This window comes from Sapajus apella, unplaced genomic scaffold (genome assembly GCF_009761245.1).
Source record: "Sapajus apella isolate SASKATOON/1434 unplaced genomic scaffold, GSC_monkey_1.0 scaffold10, whole genome shotgun sequence".
Classification (NCBI taxonomy): domain Eukaryota; kingdom Metazoa; phylum Chordata; class Mammalia; order Primates; family Cebidae; genus Sapajus; species Sapajus apella.
Window position 1 is genome coordinate 22,954,186 of NW_022436950.1, and position 15,844 is coordinate 22,970,029.

The following is a 15,844-nucleotide window of genomic DNA, read 5'->3' on the forward strand; positions in this document are numbered from 1 at the left end:
CTCCCAAAGTGCAGGGATTACAGGCATGACCCACCACGCCCAGCCACAATACAGCTAGTGCTTGACTTACGACCACGATTGGTTCCGACAGACCGGTCGTAACATGATTTGGTCGTAAGTTGAGTAGGCTATATGCACACGGAGATGGTAGTGCTGCCGGAAGCTGGTCCGCACTGTTGTACGCCCAGCTGGGCAACGTTCGCGCTGCCAGACGCGGAGCAGTCGTGGCTAGCAATTGTGGTCGTAAAGTCGAATGGTCGTAAGTTGCTTAGGTCGTAAGTCGATCAATGCCTGTAATAGTAACTATGTCTTCAAAGTTTATCCTATGCCAGATACAAAGCTAAGCACCCAAAAAGAATCTCATTTAATATTTGCGAACTTCTGAAGCTGGTATTATTATTTCCATAATACAGATGGCAAAGTAAAGTTTAAAGGTTAAGCAATTTGCCCCAAGCCTCTCAGCTAATAAGTGATGGATCTGGATCTGGGAATGAAATCCTCTGTTCTACTCCGAGACGCCTGAGTGACCATCCTGCTACACTCTCCGAGTCCTGGGTGGTCTTTGAGAGAAGCTTTTACTCATCATGTCTGTATCTGCGGGAGTGCCCAGTTAGATCACAGTGTTCCAGATTTACAGGCCCTTGGGATAAACTATGCAGATTTTCTGTATTTGTTACCCCATCTCTGCCTGTGTTCATGTCTCAGCCAGGACCCCCTTTTCCCATCCCTGGAGGTCTCTGGGCCATGTTGACATGTCTGGTTTATAAACTTACTGGCTCTACATTCTCTAGCCCTTTCATTCAGTGTCCTAAATTCTTTAGGAGGCTGCAGGAGGCAGAGAAAGCAAGGTGGGCTGAAGGTGAAAGACCCTACGGAGGGCTATCAAACAACATGATATGCAAGCTCTTTATGTTACCCTAGGACTTTTAAAAACCCAATTATATTGCCCTTGGTCATCCTGATATGGAGATTATGAACTTGGCCTTTGGCATCAGCTAGACCTGAGTTCTAATCATAGTTCTAAAGCCTTTTCCAAGTTACCTCCCTTCTCTACGTCTCAGTTCCCTCATCTGTACAATGGAATAAGTCCATCAAAGGTTGTTTTTAGCATTCCCGGAGATCACGCATATGCAGGGTTCGGCACAGTAAATGTTCCAAACTTGTAGCTGCTATTTGTAGTACACCCTCATTGGCCGCCAGCCTAGCTCCTTCTCACTTTTCCCTCGCTGGGCGAGGTGGTGCACTGCCCTTTCTGATAGGTCAAAAGCTGGCCTGCCTCTGGAACTCTCCTTGATGTGGCTCCCCTTCCCATTTTATGAGCAGGAATAGGTGGAATGACCTTGAAAAGAAGCATGATTAAGCACTTTTAACTAAGCACTGACTGTGTACAGAACACAAAATTAGGCATAGGGAAACTGTGTTCTTACAGAGTAGAGCATCCAGTTGAAGAGCTAAGACCAATACTCCAAAAGGATGAGGCTGTAAGAAGACAGGACTGTGTATAACTAAGTGCTATGTGGGCGCAGAGGACAATCGCTAAAGCTGCTTAAAACCCTAAGCCAATGGTTCATCCAGATCCCAGAGAGAAGGATCTCAGAGGCCTAGGGACCTGAGGAATCTCATAGCTGGTTATAAAAGCACATTATCTGTAAGAGTCAGGATCGTATTGCTGGCACCCTGGGTGGGCACAGGGGCTGTGGCAACGATGTATGTGTGAGTTGCTGTTTCCATTCCCAGAGAGCAGAGCTCATGTTTGGGCTTGGAGGGTGTTTCCCACTCAATAAACAAAGAGTGGCCGCAACAGGACTGGGGCAAAACAGTGAGGCAAAAGAGCACGGAATTAGATGTCCAGAGACCTGGGTCTTAATTCCATCCTGACAACTACTACTTGTACGACCTTGAGCAAGTCCTTTGCCTTTCTACTTATAAAATGAGGTGAGTGGATCAGGAGTTTTCAAACCGTGCTCCATGCTACCCTAGGGTTCTAGAAATTCTGGAGCTCAAGGGCATCAGTGGGTCGAGAAGACAGGTGACTGGTGGGTCGGGACTCCAGGCTACCTCTCTCTCTACTTTCCCTGCCTTCAACCAGAGCAGCCCCCTTATATCTTTTTACATACGAAGATTCTTTTCTTGGAAAATCACCTAACTTATCTCCCTCCATGTCATTTCCACTTGCCCCTAGGTCAAATGAGCCCCAGAGAGCTGAAGCAACCTGGTCAAGGTCACCCGGTGAGTGACAGATATGGTACTAAAGTCTCCTTTGTGATAGTGCTGACAATTATTTACTGTCCAGGGAAACATGGCACTCCCCATCTCTTATGGATTTGGAAGGAAATCATGGTTCCTAAATTCTGAAATGGGCAAAGGTAGGGCAGAGAGGAAGGGCTGAGCGAATTGAGCAGAAAATACACAGAGCTCCCATATACCCCCTCCTCCTTTGCATTAGTGTGGTACATTCATGACCAAGAATGAGCCAATATTGACGCACTATTTTTCACTAAAGTTCACAGTTTACATTGTTTACACTGTCCTCCAAAGTGACTGTACCATTTGGCATTGAACAGAAAATACAGAGCTCCTTGTCCTCTGAGTCAGGGTTCACTCTTTGTGCTGCACATTGTACAGGTTTTGACAAACACGTAATGTCATGTACCCATCATTACGGTATTTTACAGAATGGTTTCACTGCCCTAAAAACCTCCCATGCTCCGTCTATCCATTTTTCTCCTCTTTACTCCCATGCTCCTGGAAACCAGTGATCTTATAACTTACTCCATGGTTTTGCCTTTTCCAGAATGTCATCAAGTTGGAATCATACAGATTTCAGATTGGCTTCTTTCACTAAGCAGTATCCATGTAATGGTCCTCCCTGTATTTTAATTGTTTTGATAGCTCACTTCTTTTTGTCACTGAGTAATATTCCATTGTATGGATATACCAGTTTGTTTACTCATTCACAAATGGAAACTGAAGGTCACTGTGATTACGTCGAAATTTTGGCAATGATGAATAAAGCTGCTATAAACACTCATGTTTATAGCACAGGTTTGTGTAGACATAAGTTTTCTACTCATTTAGATAAATACCTAGGAGTGTGATTGCTGGATCAGGTGTGAAGATTATGTTTAGCTTTGTAAGAAACTAACAAACTGTCTTCCAAAGTGGTTGTACCGTTTTGCATTCTCACTGTCATAGTGGGTTTGTTTATTTGTTTGTTTTGAAACAGAGTCTTGCTCTGTTGCCCAGGCTGGTATGCAGTGGCATGATTTCAGCTCACTGCAACCTCCGCCTCCTGGGTTCAGCGATTCTAGTGCCTCAGCCTCCTGAGTAGCTGGGATTACAGATGTGCACCACCACACCCAGCTAATTTTTATATTTTCAGTAGAGACAGGGTTTCACCATATTTTCCAGACTGGTCTTGAATTTCTGGCCTCAAGTAATCCACTTGCCTCGGCCTCCCGAAATGCTGGATTACAAGCATGAGTCACTGTGCCAGGCCTGTCATAGTGTTTTAATTTGCTAAAAGTGTCATTAAGTGGCCTTCTAAGAAAAATTAAAACTAAATTATTAGCATAAATTTGACTGTTTATATTGTAAAATGCAAATATAAGAACATTAACTCAAGGCTGGGTGCCGTGCGATGATCCCAGCATTTTGGGGGCCAAGGCAGGAGAATAGTTTGAGTACAAGAATTCAAGACCAGCCTGGGCAACACAGCAGGACCCCATCTCTACCAAAACAAAAAAATCTGGCTGGAGGTGGTAGTGCCATGCAGATATAGTCCTAGCTACTTGGGAGGCTAAGGCAGAAGGTTCACTTGAGCTCAGGAGTTCAAGGTTTCAATAAGCTATGACTGCACCAGTGCACTCCAGCCTGGACAATAAAGCAAGACTATTTTTCAAGTCTCTGAAAAAAAAAAATCACTGAAATTACACAATTTGTATTTTGAAGCTCATACATGCATATGTATTTCATTCTTGCCAGAAAAGTAGAAATACTGCACAGACTTAAGTGTGTTTGATAAATGGGCAGTCTACCAACATTCTCTACTTTCCATTTATTTTTCCTGTTTTTTAAAATTCTGTATTTTATTTCAAATTCTACCTTCAATTTAATGAGAAGTAAGGAAGGACACAGAGGGCAAGAAACTACACATTGTCCTGTGTTTTTCTTTCCTTCTATAGCATCGGTTTCAGCAACAGTGGTTGGCTGACACAGGGAAGTAACAGGACTAAGGAAGTCTCCTTGGTCGTTCTGTTTCTTAGATCACCACTGCCTTCTTTCTGTATTTGAAACAAGTTCTGATTTGAACGGAAAGCACAGCCTTACAGTGCGGAGCATCCACTTACGCAGTCACAGTCATGTTAATAGGGAACAGGAGTAGGGAATCTCTCTGTTAAGAGAGACTCAAAGCCATGAGCTTTCAGACCATGCTTATCTTATGCCTGCTTGAGTCTCCCTGAGCCACCATGCATGGTAGGTCCACTGGAATTTGGTGTTCACAGGGCATCCCAAATGTTCTATCCAAATGGAGCAGCAAGGAAAGGAGGACACACACATCGCGAATGCCTCCTCTGCATGTCCCATTGTTCTATCAGTCTTCACTTACAAAACACACATTCAAAGATTAATTTGTTACAGATTTCAAGATGGCCAGCCAAGCATACACTGGGCCCTTCTGAATGCAGACCCATTAGGCAGCACAGGTTAAAGAGCTGTGAAGCTGGCCTTAAGTTTCCTTAAATGTTTTCTGTTCTGCTCCACTGAAGGCCACAACTCTCTCTTCTTCCTCTCATCTGCCTAACGCTCAAACCAGGACCCTGAACATGGTCCTGAGTCCTCACTCTCTCTCAAAGTCCACATTCAGTCACCAACTCCTACTAATTCCCCTGCAGAGGCGCCTCTTTAAGTTTCCCACTTTCCACTCCACCACTCCCACCTGGTTCTGCCTGCAACTGCTGCAAAAGCCGCATGATGGATTTCCCTGCCTCCTGTTTCTCTCCTCTAATGGAATCTCCAGATGGTAGCCAGAGTGAACTTTCTAAAAAGAAAATCTAATCAGGTTACTTTCCTGCACAAAACCCTTCAATGCCCCTAAAGTCCTCGAGATCAAATCTTCTCATGGCTTACAGGATTCCTTCTGGTCTGGCTCCTGCCTGACTTTCCAGCAATATTTCTCCTAGTTCACCTCTCATTTTGGTGCTCCACAAAAATTGAACAATGTACACATCTTTGAATATCCTTTTCTCAGCAACTCATTTATTCTTCGCAAGCCTCAGATATGACTTCTCCCCACTGCTATGTTTGTAAATGCCACCACATAATACTTTCAGAGCTGTATCTAATTACTGATCTGCATTTTGCTCTAGATTCTAAGCTCCAGAGAGCAGTCACTTTGTCTGGGATTACTGTAGTGTCCCCAGTGCACTTAGTACAGTGTCTGTCATGTAGTCATGACTCAATGAAAAATGTATTGGAAGAACAAGCTCTCTCGAAGCTCCCTGAGCCAGATGTGTCCTCATGTCACAGGCCAATGAGACAAAAGCTTCTGGGTGGGCGGTGGGGTGAACTGGGTGGTACCCAGCCCATTTCCTCATTTCCCTGGGCCAGCCTTTGCTAATTCACTCACATTTCTTGGCAGGCTATGCATGACTCTTTATTGGGGCTTCTTGGGCAAATGTTTTTCAACTTTCCATTTGTCAACAATGGCTCAGGAAAATGGAGAATACATAAAAATACCAACCTCTATATAAAATCAGAGTTTTCAGGGACATTCTCTCAGCCCAAAGAATACCCTTGTTTGGCCCAATCTGAAGTTTTTCTGAGTAGGGTCAGCCTGACCAAGCAACAGAGGGGGTGAACGAAGTGGGATAATTTATGCCATTTCCAGAATATCTGTCCACATTGCACACAGGGTGGCTAATCTGGAGTGAAATAGCAAGCATTTGTGCAAACTAATTTAACATTTTTCTCAAACACCTCAGGTTGTTGCAAAACCGCTTTGTGCTATTAAAGAGAAGTTAAGAAGGGAAAGAACAAACAAAAAAAAATAGCAGTTTGAAGTTGAAGACAAAGAGTCTCAGAATAGCTTCATTTCTACACCACAGTCACAGCAAAATCATCCTTTGAAAATTGCTTTTTAGTTAACAAGCCTGTTTATCTTGTCTCACTGGATCCTTGTAACAATGCAAGAGTTCCTTGAAGTTTTCTGTACCAAGTCCAAATCCTCCATCTGCTTTTAAAGTCATCCTTGATCTCAGCCTCTGCCTGTGCCCCTACCTGTGTCACAATCAGCTGGCCACGGGTCCCTCGTTATCCAGGCTCCATGCCTGGGTCACAGGCCTGGGAACGCTCCCATTGATGTGATCTTCATGGCTTCTCCCAGGGCATGCTTCACTGTAGTAGATGTCAGTCTTTTCTCTCTGGTTTCTTTTACAAAGTGTATAGAGTGTGTATATTCATAAAGTGTGTATCTTTTATAAAGTATATATCTAAAAGAACATTTTGTTTTATTTATCTATTTTGGGGTTCATCATTATGACTCCTGAATCTAAGCTTTTTTTTTTTTTTTTTTTTTGGAGAGAGAGTCTTATTGTATCACACAGGCTGGAGGGCAGTGGTGTGATGACAGCTCACTGCAACCTCAACTCCTGAGCTCAAGTGATCCTCCCACCTCAGCATCCCAAGTAGCTATGACAGGCACATATCACCATGCCTGGCTACATTTTTAAATTTTTGTAGAGATGGGGTCTCTCTTTGTTGCCCAGGCTGGTCTAGAGCTCCTAGATTCAAGCGATCCTCCCACCATAGACACCCATAGTGCTGCAGTTACAGAGGTGAGCCACCGCACCCAGCCTGAATCTGAACATTCTTACCTTTCATTGGTTCTCAGCCACCTTCTCTTCAAACATTGCCTCACCTCACCCCATTCTCTCTGTTTTCTTTCCTGGAAGTCCTCTTAAATATATGATAGACTTTCTCATTTTATTCTCCAAGTCTCCTAATATCGCTTTCAGAATTTTCATCTCCAATCTCCATCCAGATACTTTCCCACATTTAGATCCAAGTTTTCTATTGTTTCTCAGCTATCTCTAATCTACTATTTAATCTGTTCACTGAGTTTTAAATTAATGAATATTTTTCTTATTTCCAAGAAAGGGTATGTTAGAAATAAATTTACAGTGCTGCAAAAGAAATAGCACTCAAACATAAATTTTCTCAGCAAGGCAATTTACTTCTATAGAAGGGTGCATCTTGCAGATGGAGCAATGGCAAGAGCACACCTGAACAAGGGAGAAGAGGTTCTTATCACAGGAAGCCCCTACTGCTAAGTCATTCCTCTATTGGCTAGGGTTGGACTGCAGAGACTAAGCTAATTCTGATTGGCTAATTTAAGAGAGCAGGGGTACAAGGCAGAGAGGCAGGGTGAGCAGTTTCAGCAGGAAAGATGGCTACAGATCAGGTGACTAAAGGTGACCCAGGTCAGAGCAGGTGACCAGGAGTGACTCAGGATGGAGCAGGTGACCAGGTGACTCAGGACAGAGCAGGTGACCAGGGGTGACTCAAGATGGAGAAGGTGACTAGGATGAGTCAGGACTCTAAATATGTAGGTTAGGAGGGTGATCCATGAGGGGGATGTGTGGTTTCAGAGAAAGGAATAGGTGCAGGTAACCAGGGGAACAGATGTGAACTTGTAATTAGAGATGGTGGGAAGGTTGTTTACTAAAACTAGCGGCAAGGAGATGAAGAAAACGAGGAAGGTAAACTTTGGAGAACAAAGGACAAGGAAATTGAACATACTGACATAGTGATTCTTTGAAGAGAAACTTAGAATTCACTGTATTTAACAACTAGTATTTATTTTTAAAGCCTGATTTTATGCATTTATGTTTTTTAAGCTTTATTTTATATTGTTAATTATTTTAACATACTTAATTATCTCCTCTGATGGTTGTATAATCTAAGGCTCTTGAAAGTCTAATCCTATTGTTTGTTGACTCTGCAGACTTTTGCTTATGTTTTTGCCTTCAGTGTTGTATGATTTCAGATTGTGAGCTCATCTTCAGCAGGGCTTTAAACTGGAGAAACCTGTGTAATCAAACTGCTTGCTTCTAACAGAGTATAATTGGCCCATACCAAAGTTTATGTTATTTCTTTAGTCCAGGGATTTCTAGGTTGTGCAGGAATTATTTATTTAAACCCCAAACCCATGAACGGCTGAATTCTTAAGTAAGACATTTTCCCCTCCACCCCAAACACATGAAAGGTTCATGCCAGTGGTTCTGAATTCTTAAGGGAGACATTTCCCCCTCCTGAGCTAAAGATAAACATGCTTTCCTCTCATTTTTCTCTGCTAGGGATTGATTTTTTATGCAATGTTTTAAAGGACATTGCCCTTCCAGGGTCCTGGCTTTAGATTGACATCTCAGTGCCAACATGCCACCTCCCACAGGCTCAAGAATTTGTTTCCTGCCCCTGAACAGTATTAAAGCCTGAGCCTCTGTGCAAATAAGACCAGCTCTAACACCAATACCACTCTCATCTGTGGTAACTATAAGAGACAGCCAATGTGATCACTTTTCTAGTTTTCAGTTCTCTCTTGATTTCTAGCTCCTGGGAATTTTTGTTCACTCAGCTTTGTTAATAACAGCATTTCTTGTTTATAACCACCAGGTGCCATGCTAAGTGCTTATTGTATGCCTCAACCCATTTAACTCCTGTCACACCCTTTTAGGTAAGTGCCATTACCATCAGTCTTGGTTTCATATAAGGACATTGAGGCATAGAGAGGTACAGTAACTGCCCAAGGTCATAAGGCTGTTAAGGGAATAAGCTCAGATTGGAAGCTTAGGCAAAATGACCTCAGAGCCCATGCATCCTCTTAACTCATACTTTTTATTGCCTTAATTAGGATATTTAGGTGTTTTTCTAAAAGGAAACAATTTAGACTACATATTATAGTTTCACTGTATTTATCCCCAAACATCTGAATCAAGAATAACTGCATGAATAGGTGTGCTTTCTGTCAAACTGACAGCCTGACAATTATTTTAGCTGGTAGCACAGAGAAAAAGTTGAAGCCTGAACCTTGGGGAAGAAGCCAAAATCCAGGCTCTATCATGAACACTTTTTCTGCTAACTCAAAGAAAATGACTTAAAGCTGAGGAAGTTGTAGTACCTTCTCATTATCAGGGGCTTTACTGACAGTCCTTATCAAAGTGTGGTCTATGGACCATCTGCATCAGAATCAGCCCAAGGTACTTCTTTAAAATGCAGATTATCCCGAACCTAATAAATACGAATTGCTGGGGTCAGATCCGGGAATTGACCTTTTAAAATAAGTTCTCTACCAGGTTCTAATTAGAGTGTGTACTGGGGTTTGAGAACCACTCACTGCCCAGGGTTTGCTTTGGAGCCCAACGTGGGACAACAGGCACAACAAAGCCTCCCTACCTTCCTTTCACGATATGGCACCACACACTCAAAGCACAGATGAGGGAGCAAGTCCATGAATGTGGCCTTCTGCTGCGGTTCCATGGATCCTGGGTTCCTCCCATATGCCACTCCTATTAATTACATTACCATACTACCATGAATTGCACTACGCTGTAAGTAATGGTGTTCACTGCTGTCTATCTCCCCATATAGTCTGCAAAGGTAGAAAATGCTCTTTGGTTAGCTTTACTGTTAAAACACGCGCTCTGAATAAGGAGACCCCCCCAAACAAGCTTTGTGTGAGCAACATGGTTGTTTATTCACCCAGGTACGGGCACACTGAGTCCGAAAAGAGAGTCAGTGGAGGGCGGAGGGTAGGAGTTGGTTTTATAGGTTTGGGGTAGGCAGTGGAAAGTTACAGAAGTTACTGTTTAGGGGGGTTTTTTGCAAGCTGGGAGGGGGTCATAGGGTCTGGAGTCAGGAGGCTGACCAAGGTCAGTTACAAAGTCCAATGGCCTTGTCAATTGAGGCCACAATAAGAAACAATAGAAGAATGTCTCAGGTTAGTTAGGTGCCACAGGGGTTGATCGTTTTTCATGATTTTTCAGCTACTTCAGGTTTTCTAATTCCGGAAGGCCCTCCAGAGGTGTACATGCAGGTCACGGGGGTCGTTAGAGTATCCATGGCACCATCAGTCAGCCTAAAAGACCTTACGTTTACATCCTTGATGCATAGCTTGAAGCCTGACAGGTAGTAATCATTCAGTGCTTGTTGAATGAATGAATAAATTGATTTGAACTGCTCAAGAGCCCCCTACTAATCAATGATTTGGTGTGGGCTAGAGCCTAAGTCTTTAATTATCCCAAGAAGCCTTTAAATCTTCCAACTCTGCTATTCCAGCAGTCATTTTTCTTCCACTCTTTTGGGGGACGATGGAATTTTTTTTTGCCAAGAGAAGGTTCGAGGTACAGGATAGCAATGCATTCCTTCTCACCCCACTGAATCCCACTGAGACACTGGAATTGCTATCCAGTAGCTAACTGGGTGGGTGGGTGGAGGGGCGGGGGAGTGAGGTAGGGCAAAGGCAGACATTCAGAAACTGTAATGTGAGAATCATCTGGAAATACTGTAGCCCGGACGGCGATGAAAAGGGCCCAGCCGCTCCAAGACAGAGTTCACCGTTGTTGGTCCTTGAAGGCAGGGAAGCCAGGCCAGGATGCCACAAGGCTCCTAACCATGCTTCTCTCCAAACATGCCCCTTTAACCTGCAGGTGTGTCCTCACCCTGCAGCACAGTGAAGCATGGCAAGAGGACCCTGTGTCAGGGAAACTAACCTGCAGTCCCTGCCAACTCTACCCAGTGGAAGGAAGAGTCCAGCAGGCTGGTATCTCTCCAAGGATCCACTTTTCTTCTCCAAACCAGGGTTTGAACCAGCTCCTGAGTCCCAAGTGTAGCCCAATCTTTCAATTTGTTATTTACAAAACACATTTTATTCCAGCTCTTTCTATGTGCCAGATCCTCTGACGGTTACTGAGATGAGTGTAGGACTTGGGCCCCACCCTGATGGTTTAGGCTGGAAGACAGGCATTCACATTCACTTGCCAGGTCATCATTCAGGGAACAGCTTCAGGCTCCTCACCTTCTCCTGCCTGAACAGCTTCAACCCCTTTGATACTTCTCTGCAGGTGCCACAACATGGAGATTGTTATTTTAATGCTCACAGGGCCTATGTGATGTGGGGCACCCAGTTCCATCAGTGACCCACACGTTCGAGTGCCATGGAATCACAGGCTTCCCAGCAGAGCCTTACTGCATAGGAATCTAGAAAGAGCACCCATCTCCCACCTCCCTCACACCGTCTCACTCCTGCCTGTCTCTCTCTGCAGCCTCTTTGTCTCCTTTTCTTTCACCTTTGGCTCATACTCCACTATATGTCTAAGTACTCACTAATCTGGAAGCCTCATGTGTTGCTGATTCAAGGCCGTTGTAGGCAGGCTGAGAATTCTCAGCAGTTAACCATCACATTATCTCCTACTCTCACAGGGTCTCCCAGGGGATTAAGGAAGCTGGTGCTTCTTAGGACATCAGGAAACCAGACACAAGGTGGCCAGCTTAGCAGGTGCCTGTGCTGTGTCCACGAACACTTGTGTTTATTCACTTGTTTCATTACACGCATTTATCAAAGACAAAAGGGAACATACTGGCTTGCGTGTAAACTGCAAACTCTAGGAATGGAGCAGAGGCAGGATGTCGTGACATTCTTTCACCAGGGCCCTGCTTTTCTTTGCTCATCTCTCAGTTCCGCTCACTCTGCTTGTCTCTACCTCAGATCTGTTCTCCCTGGGGGCAGCAAGATGGCCCTGGCAGCCCCGGCTCCCACCCCTTGCCCCATTCCAACTCCAATAAAAGTGTCAGAATTGACTCTCAAAGAGTTTATGCTAAAATGAAACTTTTAATGACAAAAGACAAAACATGTGATATCAGAAGCTTTGCAGGTGGCTCTTGCTGCACTTGCTGTGCTACACCAGCTGACTCCTATTGGTGCTTTCCGTCTCTCTCTTTCACCAGACAGCATGTTCCATTAAGGCAAGAACCTGTCTTTCTTATTTTTCATTGCATCCTTGGCATCTAGCACCATGCAAGGAACATAGCATCAAAAACAGTTGCTGAAAGAAGAGAAAGAGGAAGGAAGGGTTAACTTGAATAGGGGCTGGGCTCTGGGTATTCTGACCCCAGAGAAGTCTTACCCACCCAAAGACTCCAATTTCTATGACCTCATGGAATAAGAAATCATCAGGCTCAGTCCAGGCACAGTGGTTCATGCCTGGAATTCCAGCACTTTGTGAGACAGAGGAGGGAGGTCGCTTGAGCCAGGAGTTGGAGATCAGCCCAGGCAACATAGCAAAACCCTGTCTCTATTAGAAAAAAGAAAAAAGTAAAAAAAAAAAAAAAAAAAAAAAAAAAAAAAAAAAAAATTAAAAGAAATCATCAGGCTCTCAAAAAGTCTCCAAAGTACACCAGAGGGAAAAATAAGAGTAGCTCTGCCCCAAGGTCCAGCCATAGGAGAGTGAGCATGCTTCTTTCTGAAACAAGCCGCCATACTGGCTGCACTCTCCCAGTTGGGCTGGATGACCATGTGGTAGAAGTCAGCCTCTCTGTATTCCAGAAAGGGAAAAGTTGAGCTGGAGGTAGAACGATGGTCCATCTAGGGGAAAAGATAATCAACTCTCTGGCTTCATTTTAGTTTAAACTAGACCTACATTTGCTCTCCAGCTTGGCAGAACAATGTTGACAAATGCCTTTCTTTTTCATCCAGATATTCCCCAGCTGGCTTCACGAGTCCCTGAATGGTGTATGTTTTGGCATAAATCTACCCACAGGACCTTTAAGAGGTCATATCCCTAAGCAAATTCAATTAAAAAAAAAATGAACAAGTCCTTGGCACAAACTGTAATTCTCTCCAAATCTAATATTGAGACCTGGTGCATTTTTTCAAAATGGAAGCCACCAGTAGGACCTGCAGAAAATGTGTTGAATTTATTCATGAGTGAAGGCAGAAGGCTGGAGGTGAGGAAAACTCATTTCTCCCAACCCAACAAAACCAAGCAGATTTAAGAGAAAGAAAGAGTTACTCTTGACTGAGAAGAGGTGAGTGAACCTGAGAGGGAAGCAGGAGAGAGATGGGAAAAGTTTCCTACCTCCTGGTTCAGTGAGATGGAGAGAAGGGAGGGGAGGAAAGGGAAGGGGAGGGGAGGGGAGGGGGGGAGAGGAGGAGAGTGGAGGAGAGAGGAGGGAAGAGGAAGGGAGGGAAGAGGAAGGGGAGTGAAAGAGGAGGGGAAGGGGAGGGATGGAAAGGGGAGGAGAGGGGAAGAGAGGGGAGGGGAGGGGAGGACAGTGGCGGGGAGGGGAGGGGAGGGGAGTGGAGGAGAGGGGAGGGAAGGAGAGTGGAGGAGAGAGGAGGGAAGAGGAAGGGGAGAGAAAGTGGAGGGGAAGCGGAGGGAAGGAAAGGGGAGGGGAGGGGGAAGGGGAAGATAGGCATGCATAAAGACCTGCAGGGCCAATAGAACACATTCTCCTGGGCCTAGGAGGAGAACATGCCTAAATCCCCCAGAATCTCCTTCATGAAAAAGGTCAGTCTTCCAGGGGGAAGACCACAGGAGTCCACAGGAGGCTGCCTCCTGGGAGATTATGGAAACAGGGGCTGTGGGCAGGCAGACTGGAGAGGCCTTTTGGCAATGGTTTGACCTGGTGTGTGAAATTTTTTTCCTGCTTAGATAGTTGGCACACATTTTAGAGGCAAAATGGAATTTATTAACCGAAGATATTTGCCAAGGATTGTTCTCTCCCCGATCAACGGCCCCCTGCCAACTCCATTCTTCATTTTTATTTTATTTTTTAAACTTCTTCTTCCCAGGATAGAGGACTTCATCAATAAGGTTCTTTCATCTCCCTTTGTTGTTTGGATCCTTAAGCCTGGCTTGAAAGAAGAGGGAGAAGGCTTCAGGGGAAATGCTGTCTGCGCTGACCCACAGCATGGCTTCCTTCAACAAATGCAGGTATCAGCTTTCTACCCTGGGAAGAGCCTGGGCTGATCATGAATTGTCTTTCCAGAGGAATTCATTTTGTTCGCCCTGGCATGGGCTTTGGAGCCCTGCAGAACTGAGTCTGAATCCATAATCCACTACTTATTAGCCATGTGGCTTTCATCTTTGTGAGCCTCCATCCATTTCCGTAGGAGTAGAGCAAGGGGAGAACACGTGTTGGCTCTTGCCATTGTTATGAGGATCCGTGAGATGGTACATGTTCGGTGTCTGGTACAGGGTCTATCTGACAGAGTGAAACCTCAGTGCATGTCACTTCTGTTCCTTCTTTTTTTTTTTTTTTTTTTTGAGACGGAGTTTCATTCTTGTTCCCCAGGCTAGAGTGGGCAATGGCAAGATCTTGGCTCACTGCAACCTCCACCTCCCAGGTTCAAGTGATTCTCCTGTCTCAGCCTCCCGAGTAGCTGGGATTCCAGGTGCCAGCCACCAAACCTGGCTAATTTTTGTATTTTTAGTAGAGATGGGGTTTCACCATGTTGGCCATGATGGTCTCGAACTCCTGACCTCAGGTGATCCGTGCACCTTGGCCTTCCAAAGTGCTGGGATTACAGCCACCACGCCCAGCCCAGTTCTGTTCCTTCTAATACAGGAGAGAGACCCTGATGGGAACATGCTCATGGGTTACTCAGCTAGGGATTAGAATATGGCAGCTTTAGATATCACTTAATACAGATAAGATTCCAGCCTTCACAAAACCTACTGATAAGCAGAGGCAGCAAAAATAGGTAATATTCATTGAGGGTTTACTAAGGACCAAGTGTTCTAAACACTTTACCTGTGTGAACTTATTTAACCTTCACTAGAATCCTACTGTTATGCCCAAAGCTTGAGAGTGGCTGAACTGGCATTGGAAGCCAGCCCACCTGGCTCTCCAGCCAACCTTCTCAACATCGTTGCAGCAGCGGAAGGGAACCACTGGATCAAACCATTTCAGAAACTGAGAAATTGAGCAGAAGCTGAGAGATCGACTCTTCCGAGCACTTGTTTTGCAGAGAAGGAAAGCAAAGCCCAGAGAGGGAAATTCTCACCCAAGGCCTTGTAGCTGCTGGCAGTGGAGTAGCCTCTAGTCTCTCAGGCCAGTGTCTTGCCACTGTGAAGAAGAGGAATGGCCAAACCCACTGCGGAGAGAGAATGTGTCATTGACCACACTGTCTATGAGAATGGCAGGTCTTACCTTTAAATTCCCTAATGGAATTTAATGCAGATTGAACCCACACAAAAAGCAACCATTTTTTTTTTTGGCCACCTCTGATTGGCTGCCTGCTATGAGAGAAACATCAGGAAGTACATATTGCCATGGAGGGAAGTGAAGATGGAGGACACCTCATTTGTGGAACTGGGCACGGCCTTTGGGTCACATGAGGCTCACCCCTGATGAGCTTGAACATGGCAGTTACTGAATATAACTCCAGAAACTGGTATTAGGCTCTGTATGGACATGCAGAGGAAGAAGAACCTGTCGCCACATCTACAGAGGGTTCAGGAAAGACACACTTGCAGTGACCCTAAGAAACCATGGGCAAGTCTCCATTTTTTCCCTCAGCCAAACCTGTATGCACTGGTACAGCCATACCAATTATTAAAATATTGAAAAATTTCTGCATCTCTTGGGAAATAGCCACTACCATGAGCCCCACTAGTGCCCTCAGCCACCCACTCTTCCCTGGCACCTTCAGTGACCTCCCTGAGTCCAGCAACAAAAGGGTTAACAGCAACAAAAGGGTTAACACTTGCCCCTGCACAGGGCCTCTGGGAGCCAGCTCCTGCCTTCAGAGCTGACTGTCTGTTAAGAATGGTCTAGGACTAGA

General features: G+C 44.8%; 2 long non-coding RNA genes across 2 annotated transcripts; both read left to right on the forward strand.

Moving 5' to 3' along the window:
- Positions 1-1,716: 1,716 nt before the first annotated feature.
- On the forward strand, positions 1,717-10,465 carry LOC116551820. The gene is made up of 4 exons (XR_004269080.1): positions 1,717-1,935; positions 2,183-2,229; positions 8,403-8,547; positions 10,044-10,465. It is a non-coding gene; the product is annotated as an uncharacterized LOC116551820 (long non-coding RNA).
- Positions 10,466-13,440: 2,975 nt separating this feature from the next.
- LOC116551516 lies at positions 13,441-15,639 on the forward strand. The gene is made up of 2 exons (XR_004268981.1): positions 13,441-13,991; positions 15,029-15,639. It is a non-coding gene; the product is annotated as an uncharacterized LOC116551516 (long non-coding RNA).
- Positions 15,640-15,844: the final 205 nt, after the last annotated feature.